At 42.1% G+C, this 11,142-nt stretch overlaps 1 non-coding gene across 1 annotated transcript; it reads right to left on the reverse strand.

Moving 5' to 3' along the window:
* Positions 1-9,490: 9,490 nt before the first annotated feature.
* On the reverse strand, positions 9,491-9,597 carry LOC141625011 (small nucleolar RNA R71). The gene has a single exon (XR_012534811.1). It is a non-coding gene; the product is annotated as a small nucleolar RNA R71 (small nucleolar RNA).
* Between the last annotated feature and the right edge of the window lie 1,545 nt (positions 9,598-11,142).

The raw sequence follows: 11,142 nt of genomic DNA on the forward strand, positions 1-11,142 counted from the left end.
TTAAATTACTTGAAAATTGACGGACGATTTTGGAAGTATAATTTACGTATCAAATTGAAATGTGATTAAATGAGATACGGTCTGAGTAATTGAATTGTATCATTACTCGGATGAAATAATTGTTTAGTGTAACAATTAATTTGAATGAATTATTATAAATACAATCAGTTGAAATTTATAAATGGTAAAATATTTTGGCACAAGAAATTATGAAATTACTAAGTCGATTATTGTATGCGACGTATTTTATTAATACGTTGATTTTTAATATGTTAAAAATACATAACAAATATATGTGACATGTGACATGTAACATATAGACAATTGACAAAAATAATATGGAATCCATATTATAGAGTGGGCCGAAAATTAGAAGGATTTAAGCTAATTATAAGTTGTTTGTAATTAGTGGAAAACACAATGATTAAAAGCAAACCTAGCCATGCAAGCCTATTGTTCCTTGTGAAGAACAATTTCTCCATGCATTGGCTCTCCAAAAGCCCCTCCTCTTACACGGTTTTGAGAAGGCAAATGCTATCATTGTTTTTCAATAATTTTACCTAATAATATACTAAGTGTAGTGTATTGTTTTCATTCTAATTCATTCATCCAAAATTAGTATTCTAGAGAGATAAAAAGCTCTCTATTTCTCCCTCCATAAAACCGAAATATATAAGTGTTTTATAAAAGTTTTTGGTTCAATTTTCTACCTTGATTAATATTATACTAGTATTTGTAATATTAATCAAATTAAGAGAAGCCTTGGGTATAAAGCTTGGGGAGAGATCTTATACTTAGATCTTGTTCATCCATAAGGGAAAAGCTCAAGAACAAGAGAGAAAGGTGATCTCTCTTGTGCCCAATAAAACCGAAATATTGAATGTAAGGACATGATTTCTCCTCTATTTTATTTTTGTTTGCATGCATAAAATCCGTTTTAATTTTATGACAAATTATTTAGACATATATGAGTATGTTAAGAATGTATATGAATCTACATTTCCTTCATGTCCTCGTCGGAGAAGACGACCGGGTTATTTAGATTAGGGGCGTCTCTCGTCATGTGCGCCACTATTTCTTCTGGGGAAGAGGTGGAGGGCACGATTAATTTTCCCAAGGCCTGTCGATGCTCAAAAGACGTTGCAATCAGTTGCCAAATTGAGATTTCGGCTTTTGCTTTCTGGAGCTGTTTCAGGATTGAGTTCTCGGGGGCCTTTGGTTGAGTGTCCACCTCTAGGACGATCTGGTCATTCGATGTTGGAATGACCGTTGGATTATTCGGATTTTGATAGGGACGTCCGGACCGGGTGAGATGTCCGATTTCTTTCACCCGCTTCTCCTTCCCTGGGAGGATATAGACATCCTCAACATCATCTCTCCATATGCCGTTAATTTCGGAGTCTCGAGGATACCTTGGAGGAGTATTCCTCGGTGGGTAGTTCTTGTAGGGAATATTTTTGTGAGGGCGATTTTTATGGGGGTAGTTATTTTGGGGGTAGTTATTTTGAGGGTGATTATTTTGAGGGTAGTTATGTTGAGGGTGATTTTCGTGAGGTCTATGCCAGAATGGTCGCGGAAGAAATCCATCCTGGGGTGGGCAGTTTTGAATGCTTGGGGAATTCTCCCTTGGGCGCGGTGTTGGGGGGATTGAAGATGAGTCGACGGTAGGCGTCGTCGAGTCAGGTGATTCTTTCAGAGAGGTTGGCTATGGCCTCTTCAACTTGCTGAAACATAGTGAGCATAGTGGCAACACTAAACACAAACACTCCGTCTGAATGATCCTTTTCCAAAGCATTCACCTCGTCATCAATTGGCAGGATGAGGTGAGAGGGGTCTAGGGTCGGCTCATCATCAGAAATGGCGTGAATTCCCAAAGGATTCGTCTTGTTGTTCGGTTTAGTTGGTGGGGGTAGAGGCAAATCTCCCTTCTCAATCATGTCTTGAATGAGGTGCTTGAGTTTGAAGCAATTTTCGGTATCATGCCCTTTCCCTCGGTGATACTGGCAGTAGGCGTTGGGGTTCCAAAACCGGGACTTCTTGGCATTGGTCGGATCCGGGGTGGGTCCGATCGGTTGTAACTTCCCTTGGTCCATGAGCCTTTTCAGGGCACTTGCATAAGTCGACCCTATGTTGGTGAACACTCTCTGGGGGGGCTCATTTTTCTTAGCAGATGGTTCGACGAGGTTAACCTCATCAATCTTGTTCGTCTGACCGTAAGGGCGAGATCCGGTTGAGGTGGATCCCTGGTAACCTCTGCCAGTGGTCTTGGCTAAGACACCCTTTCGAAGGTCGTCCTCAATACGCGTCCCCAAAATCTGCAGATCTTGAAAAGTTTTGATATTCTGATACCTCAGTAGGTTGGCATAAACCAGGCGGAGATTGTTGACAAACTTTTCCACCAGAGTTGATTCACTCGGCTTACTGATCAATTGAGTACCCACCCTCCTCCAACGGGTTAGGAACTCAGTGAACCCTTCTTTGTCATTCTGGGTTAACACTTCGAGAGTACGGGTGTTGGCCTGGATCTCGACATTGTCGGCATACTGTTTGGCAAACTCAACTGCGATCTCATCCCAAGTAGTAAGGTTTTTCGGGTCCAAGGAGTAGTACCATTGGCGAGGAATCGGCTCTAAAGAGGATGGGAAGATCCGGGTAAAAAGCTTCTGTTTGACCCCTTTAATGGCCATGTAGTCCTTGAAAGCACGGATATGGTTGAGTGGGTCCTCCACTCCCTTGAACTTAGGCACATCATCGGGGGTGAAGTTGTCGTAATCGGTCCCCAACAGTTCGAACCTTCGGTTGTTCTCAAGATGGATATTGTTACCCGGGCTAGGAGTCGTTCTTCCAAGAGTTTCAGTCTCTTATCAGTTTCAGTCAGAGGTGGGGTATTATGTTCCCCAGTTTCCTTGTTCTCAAGGGCGTCGATACGGGTCTCGACGCGATCCAGGGTGACCTTAAGGGCGGTAACCAGGCTGGCTAGCTGATCAGTTGTGACATCTCTGTTGTTATCATTGATGTTGTTGGACGAAGCTGAAGACGGGGCCATGGCTCTGAGGCAGAATAACGGCTCACATTACAACTCAATCCGACACGGTTTGAAGACTGAACGCAGACAACACAAAGGACCAGACAAAGATCAGACTCGACAAGACGGGGCGACCGTGTGTGGTCCCTCGGTGCTGACTCGATTTATGACGTGACGGTGTTTGACCGAACCTTTGACACGAGTCCAACATGACGGCGTGACGCCATTGGACGGGTCTCGTGGTGAGATGACTCATAAGTAAAGACCCATAAGTACGTTTGCTTTGACTCGATAGACACGAGGCGAAATTGGAATGGTGGACTGAAGTTTTCGAAAATAGAAATTTTCAAAAAGATTCGTTTGTCGCTTTAACGGGCGGCTTCCGAAGATAGAGATCTCCGCAAGTCGATCAGTTGAAAGGGTTCTCTTAAGTTTATTTGCAAAAGACGGTTTGAGTTTGAGTCGGCTCGGAAAATAGTGCATCGTTTCCCAAGACGGTTTTTGAAATTCAAAATTGTATGTTTTGAAAATCGAGTTTGAAAGGTTTGAGGAGGTATCGGGGACGGTTCATGGTCCTCGGGATCCCGAAAGTGTCGAGAAAAGGGCGTGTGCTTTTCTCGGGTTTTGAAAGAGCCATTTGTCGACGCGAAACGGGTTAAAATCCGTGTCTAGACGCGGCGATTATAACGGCGTAAAAAGGTGATTTGAAATGGTTATACAAAACCGAGTTTGAAAATCGTCATTATGACGGCCTAGAAAGGCGTGTTGGAATGGTTATACAAAACCGGGTTTGAAAATCGTCATTACGACGGCCTAGAAAGGCGTGTTGAAATGGTTATACAAAACCGGGTTTGAAAATCGTCATTACGACGGCCTAGAAAGGCGTGTTAAAATGGTTATACAAAACCGGGTTTGAAAATCGTCATTACGACGGCCTAGAAAGGCGTGCAACGGTCGGTGAAAGACCGAGGTTTGAAATGGCCATTATAACGGCGCGAAAAGGGTGTTTTTGAAAGTTTGAAAATGACACGGAAGGACTTATGATCAGATAGCACATAAGCACTCACAGTTTCATTATATTATGCATTATGCTGACACGGGTTTTGGCTTAAAAGGGTGGGTTACACACCAAGCAATCAAACCCCGATTTGCGAGAGGGATACCAATCCAAACAAAATGTGTAAGGAAGGTGCCCTAGCCTCGTGCTCGAAAGTGATGAAAGCTCTTTGACGAAACAGAAATGTGTAACGTCAACGGTATGTTTTACTCAATCGGGATTCGAAACGCGGGGATTCGAAACTCGCTCCGACGAAACGAGCCAATTGGTCGAAAAGGGTTAGGTTGTGGGCCCGGACAAGGAACCCGACCGTGACCGTAATATCAATTAATGCATTCCAACCAAGACCTCATTCGAGTCTCACCATCTAGGGATCACAAAGACGTAAGTGTCCTAGTTTTCCCCAGCGGAGTCGCCAATCTGTGGACATAACCACCTATACGCCAGGCCAATTTGTGGACGTATAGCGGTCTTTTTGAAAGCCACGCTCGGCGGCGTAAAACTGCTTTCGATCGGATCATTTTAGATCGGTCGGTTTCATCTCGGTAAGGGTCTCGAAACGATTAGAGATGTTCGGAGTCGCCACCAAGCATTTGTGGGATGCCTGGAACCCATTCGAATTCCACTTTATACCTCGGTCAAATCGAAGCACAAAGCAGCTTTTGACATAGGTACTAAAGATAAGGAAATCGTCCCTCTTTAGCATCCTATCTCTAGAATGACTCTCGTACGCCCTGGATAAGGTCGTCCACTATCCAAAGTTTCTGAGTAAGAGGCGAAGGTACGTATTGGGAAGCCCTTTAATCAGACACCCAATCCCGCCCGCGTTTAGCGGCCTCTACTGATCGATCTTGGTTGGTTGAATGCAAAACTTGATAAAACGGTTTAAATGCATGAATGCGCATCCAATAATTTAAACCTAACATGTGAGAGCTTTCTAAGTCGGTTGATTTAATCCAAGTATCAAGTATAAGATGTCGAGTTGGATTAATGGTTGATTTGCATGCAAGACGGAAATTAAACATCCATTTACCGTATTAGGTTTAGGGTGCATAGCATGATCCATTTGTCTTAGTAAGGCATTTTGCAAATATGGTTTTGGATAATCAAATAGTCGTCTGATCCGTCCTATATCCGAGTTAATCGGAGTCGGGATAAATCCTAGACTAATCTTTGGAAGGAACAGCCCTGCACTGCAGACGGCTATATGAGGCGCGAGCCAGCCGGCGGTGTAAAGGGCCTCCCTCTAGTTTTGAAAATGAGAAATGGAGAGCCTGTTTAGGCGCGGGTTAGCCCACGGTTTATGTGCCGTGTTCTGACCTTTTAGAAAACGTTATAAAACGTGTTGAAAATGGGTATTTGAACTCGGTTTGATTTGAAGGGGTCGTTTAGACCGCATTTGTTGATTTGAAGAACTAGACTCGAATAATCATCATTGTTTTGATAATATTCGGTGTCGGGTTCGATTTGACAAACTTGACATGACTAGTTTTGAAAATGATTATGGACTAATTGTTTTAAGTTCGTTTGAATGTTATTAGTCGATACTCATCATCGTACCCGGGTTAAAATCCGGCATGGTATGTAGAACCAAGGATGACTTTGTGTTGGTGACTAATGTATTTGTTTGAAAACGTAAAGAAATGAAATAAAAGGCTTTAAAATACCTTCTAAATGTCATTAACCACATATTATCACCGAAACACGGATTTAACCGTCATGGTATGAGGAACCAAGAGTGAAAAATGCTTTATGGTTAAAACATGTGAAATAAAATAAAAAGGGTTCGAAAATACTTGAAATGGTGAAAACCGATTACAAATATGAAAAATGGATTAAGGGAAATGACGAGAACAAACACGGTTGATCTCTGGTCTGAATACCCCATTTAGGCGCGGGCTAGTTGGCGACCTAAGGGGCTTCTGCCTCAAACCAAAAATCAGTTTTGGCTCGTTTATTCCATGTTTTGGTTCATGTTATGCATGTTTTAGCATGTTAGAGTCATGAAACAAATGAAAACACAATAAAAGAGGATTTTTACACCCTCATACTTACATGTTTGGTTATGGCGAGTGACCGACGTAGGTGTAATAACTCGTTTGGTCGGAAAAAACTCGGTTTAAAACCGTTTTGGTAAGTAAAAAGAGTGTTTTAAGTTTAGTGATGGTGTAGTGGTCGAAATGGTCGGTCAAGTGGTTTAATGCACGATGACGGTACCAAACAATGTGTAAGGCTCGTGTTTACGATCGGTAGGTCGTAAATACGCGTCGAGTTGTGACTTAAGAAGTCGAGTCGAGAATTTTAAGGGAGAAAAGAGGGGGCGGACACTCGCGTAACTCTCAAATGGGTGGCATTTGAGGGGTATTTACAGGAGAATGAGTGGTTGTGTGAGTTTTGAGCGACGTGGCTACCTGGGCTGCTCAAAGAGGCGCGAGCCACGTCGCGGGTCTTCGAGGTGTGTTGTCGCTTTCACAACAAATGCAATCATGATTTGTTCTATCCTAGGTTTTGTAGTCACATGTTTGGCACTTGACCAACATGAATCCGGGAAAACTTAAGGTAGAAGGTTTGAAATGTTTGTTTTTGGTGGTTGACTCAGTTTGACTCGTTGTTGGAGTCAGGATTTGAATTTTTGAGTCGGTTTTTGGTCCAGTGTCGGTTTTGACTCTAGTTAGTGTCATTGCGACCCCGTCTTCGTGCATTAAACACTCCAGGTATTTTTGAAATGTTTTATTTTCGAAATCGTTTTAAGTTTTCCGACGTAAAGTTGTACACAAACTGTCGATCAAACGCCGCGATTCCAAAGCATGTTGTAGTCTGATAATCATCGGGTGTTTGTTGGAGTCTCAGCAGATACTGGGTATCTACACAGTGACCTTGGCGCGCCACTTTTTAGTTAGGCTCCTAAGAACCTTTCTTGCAATGTCCTCGGTATCGAATTTTATTCCAAGGTTTTTCAATTCGTTTATGATGCTTGAAAAACGTGCGGACATACTATCTAAGGACTCATTTGGCTCCTGATAACTATGTTATCACCCTACATTTTTGGCCTTAAACCCTTCACTTTATCTTCATTTTGTTACACTCTTTAGCTAGTTTAGCCTAGTCCATAGTCGATTTTGCATTTATTCATTTCGTATATGGCCTTGCGTAATTATAATATTATTTCACACTTTTCTAGGAGAACGTGAGAAGTGATATGGGGACGGGACCTTTTTGCAAGGAGCGAAGCAAAAATCGAGAACCGTCTTGAGATCTTCCCAACTTCCATGGGCGTTCAGACTTCAGGGCGGTGTTCCCACCTCTATCCGGTGCTCAAAATTGGCCTAGTGGGTGTTAAGAGATTCCATCCGGTGTTCCCACCTCTATCCGGCGTTCCCAAGAGGCGGCCGGCGTTCCCAACACCAGATAGAGGGATTTTGGGCTTTTCTCGCATTTTCGAGCTTTGTAATTCCGTTAATGGACCCTTTTGTATAAATACCCAACCCTATTTTCAGCAAACGTATGATTCCATACTAGATTTTAGATCAAAAAGTGAGTTGGTAGAGAAATTATTTTGGGGAAGAAGTTGTAACATTGTTCTTCATCTTTTTCAATTATTCAATCCAATCATCTTTCTTGCCTTATAATTGTTGGTATATTTCCTTCGTCACTTCTTATTTTCTCTTGTTTTTAGTTGTTGATTTCGTTTCCCTTTGTTTATGTTTCTCCCATTTTTGAATATTTGTTTTGCTTGAAGTCAAAGTTACCATCTTTTTGCCTATTTTTACTTTGATTATGGTATGATTAGTTTGTTATCATCTTTTTGTTGCCAATTGCTTGCTTAGTTCTAGTAATCAATTAATTATCATGTTCATGGTTAAAGTTGCCTCCTTTATTTGTAGTCTTGTTAAAATAGCCATGATTAGTGAGTAGTACCCTTGCTAGGATACGATTGGGCATTTACATGAGTGATTAACATGTTTGATTCCATTTAAATAGTCATTAAGGGGAAATTGGTGGGGTTTACCTTATGATTTATTTTGTGAATGTTCTAATTTGGGAATTTGGTTGATTGATGACCCTTGTCCACCAATGGGAATTCGTTAGGTCCTAAGTTGACCCCCCATTTACATCCTTGGCCTATTTGGGTTGAACCCGTGAGGGAGAGCCTAAAGAGGGTGCCTTTGGGAACCGGTTTGACCTTCACCTTTGGGAAAAAGGGTTGGGAAGGCCGGGAATTTATCGTATACTTAATGACTCCTAGCATAAATCGACTACCTTGGGGATGGCGCGCGTTCCTAGGGTCTTATAATGTTGTATAGGAGATTCCGAGTCATGCGCCCGGGAGGGAGTTGAGTTGGTAGGTCTAGTGTCCTATTGTGAGCCCGGGAGGGAGTCAATAAGCGAGTTAGAGGCGTTTCCCCCGCCATGTGTACCCAAGATGACTTATTGCCGGAATTAACATGATAATCATGAATGTTTGTAGCCTAATCGTGCCCTAGTCCTTTTATATCTTGAGTAACACACCTTTTCATTTAGTTTTGTTTTCTCTCTGAATTTGGTTGTTGCTTATTTAGTTTAATTTGCTAGTCATTTAGTGTAGCCTACATAGTTAATTTACCAATCAATCCTTTTTCTTTGACTTAGCTAAACTTAAGAATAACAACAATTAGTAGTCTCCCAAGCTCCTCGTGTTCGACCCTTACTAGTGCAACGCATCGTTCACTTGTGAGGTTTAACTTGAACCATCATGTTTTTGGCGCCATTGCCGGGGAGTACGGCTAGATATTAATCGTTTTTGTTCTAGTTTAGACTAAGTCCCTTATTACTAATCCTTTCTTTAGAGTGCTTAGGTCTTTTGCATGAGTAGGCGACGAAGAAGAGGTCAACCAACATATCCAATTGATCTTGAAATTGAAGCTACGACGAGAAGACTTAATTCTCTAAGAAGAAGGGGTTTTCTAGACACACCACCGGTAGACGAAAGTGATCAACAAGGAACAGTTGAAGTGTTTGAGAATCCTTTTGGAGTAGTAGTAGAAGAATCTAACATCATGGGTGATCTGGTTCCGATAAGAGAGACTATGGCTCCTAAGCACATAGTAAACCCGAGCATCCAAAAGCCAAGAATTCGAGCTAATAACTTTGAGATAAAAAATGCTTTGCTCAACCTTGTTCAAGACAACCAATTTGGAGGAGGTCTCTTGGAGAACCCAAATGATCATCTAAATGAGTTCCTTGAAAATTGTGATATGTACAAGTCGAATGGGGTCTCCGATGATGCGGTACGCCTTAGGTTGTTCCCCCGTTCACTTAGGGGTTCGGCCAAGGATTAGTTAAAGAATTGTGACCCGGATTCCTTTAAGACATGGGATGAGTTGGCTTCGGCATTTTTGAACAAGTATTTCCCACCCTCTAGAACGATAAAAGTCAAGAGTGAACTACAAAGCTTTACTCAAGAAGAGGATGAGACCTTATATGAGGCATTGGAGAGGTATAAGAGACTCCAACGGTTATGCCCCCACCATGTCATCTCCGAGGCCGAGCTAGTGAACAATTTTTACAAAGGGTCGACCCAAGACCTTCGGCTTTCATTAGATGCGGGATCGGGAAAAGGTGCCTTAGACATTTTGGGGCATAAAGCGGCAAAGGAACTAATTGAGGAGATGGCCTCACGAACTATGGAGTGGGGAAGTGATAGACAAATGAGGAAGAACAAGAACAATGATTCTAGTGCGGTTTTGAATGTGGAGGTTAAAGGAATGCTAGATGAACTTACCCAACAAGTTGCTTTGCTAAATTCAAAACCTTCAAGCTCCGATATGAGGCAAGTCTTGTCTTGTGAGTTGTGTGGGGAACAAGGGCACACTCCAATTGGGTGTCCCTTGATTGCACCCCTCCAAGAGGAATGCTATGAGCAAGCAAATGGAGTTTGGGAATCCACAAGTGCAAGGTAAGGGTTCAACAATAACAACCACCAATTTGGTAATGGAAAAAGAACTCACCCTTTTTTGTCTTATGCTTCACAAAACATTCAAAACCCAACCAACCACTTTCTCACCACAACAACAAAGGTTCAATCAAAACTCTCAATTCCAAAGACAAATTCCACCCGGTTTCCAAGGAAAACAATTTATCACTCAAAACCAACAACCAAATTTCAACCAACCTCAAAATCAAAATTTCCAACCTCAAAACCAAAACTTCCAAACCCCTCAAAAACCTTCTTGGGAGCAAGCATTTGAGCAATTGGTGATTTCCAACCAAAAAGTCGACTCAATGCTTGACAACCACATTGCCTCATAAAGCCGGGTTAATGATGAAATAAGAGCATCCCAAAAAGCAACGGAGACCCATGTAGCCCAAATTTCACAACAATTGAGTCAATTGGCTCAAAATCCGGGGAAGTTTTCAGGTAACACGGTTAACCCAAGGGAGATGAATGCGGTATTTTTGAGAAGTGGAAGGCAATTGGAGGAGGTTGAAAAATCTCCTAAGTGGAAGAGGAAAAGGGTGTCTAGTGAAGTAATGAAAGAGCATCCGGTTGAAGTTGTGGAAGAAGGTGAAATTGAGGTGGAGAAGTCAACGGAGGTGGAGATGGTTGACCCTCCAAAGCAAGATGAACCGATTCCAACTAAAGCCAAATATTGTACTCCACCACCAAGGGAGTATGTTACACCGGTACCCTTTCCACAAAGGCTTGCAAGGCCTAGGCTTGAGAAAAAGTATGAGAAGTTTGTTGAAATTTTGAAGGGAATGAATGTCACAATTCCTTTCCTTGATATGATAACCGAAATTCCATCATATGGAAAGTTTCTTAAGGATCTTGTCACTTTGAAGAAGAAGAGTGGAGAGGTGCAAACCATCAACCTCTCCAAGGAATGTAGTGCTATTCTTACTCACACCAACAAGCTTCCAAATAAGCTAGAAGATCTGGGTAGCTTCTCAATTCCATGTTTTATCCAAGGAGTGGTTATAAAAAGGGCATTATGTGACTTAGGGGCTAGTGTAAGCCTCATGCCACTTTCAATCTTCAAAAGGCTTGATTTGGGAGATTTGAAGCCAACAAGAGTTTCAC

The sequence above is a fragment of the Silene latifolia genome, chromosome X (assembly GCF_048544455.1).
Source record: "Silene latifolia isolate original U9 population chromosome X, ASM4854445v1, whole genome shotgun sequence".
Lineage (NCBI taxonomy): Eukaryota > Viridiplantae > Streptophyta > Magnoliopsida > Caryophyllales > Caryophyllaceae > Silene > Silene latifolia.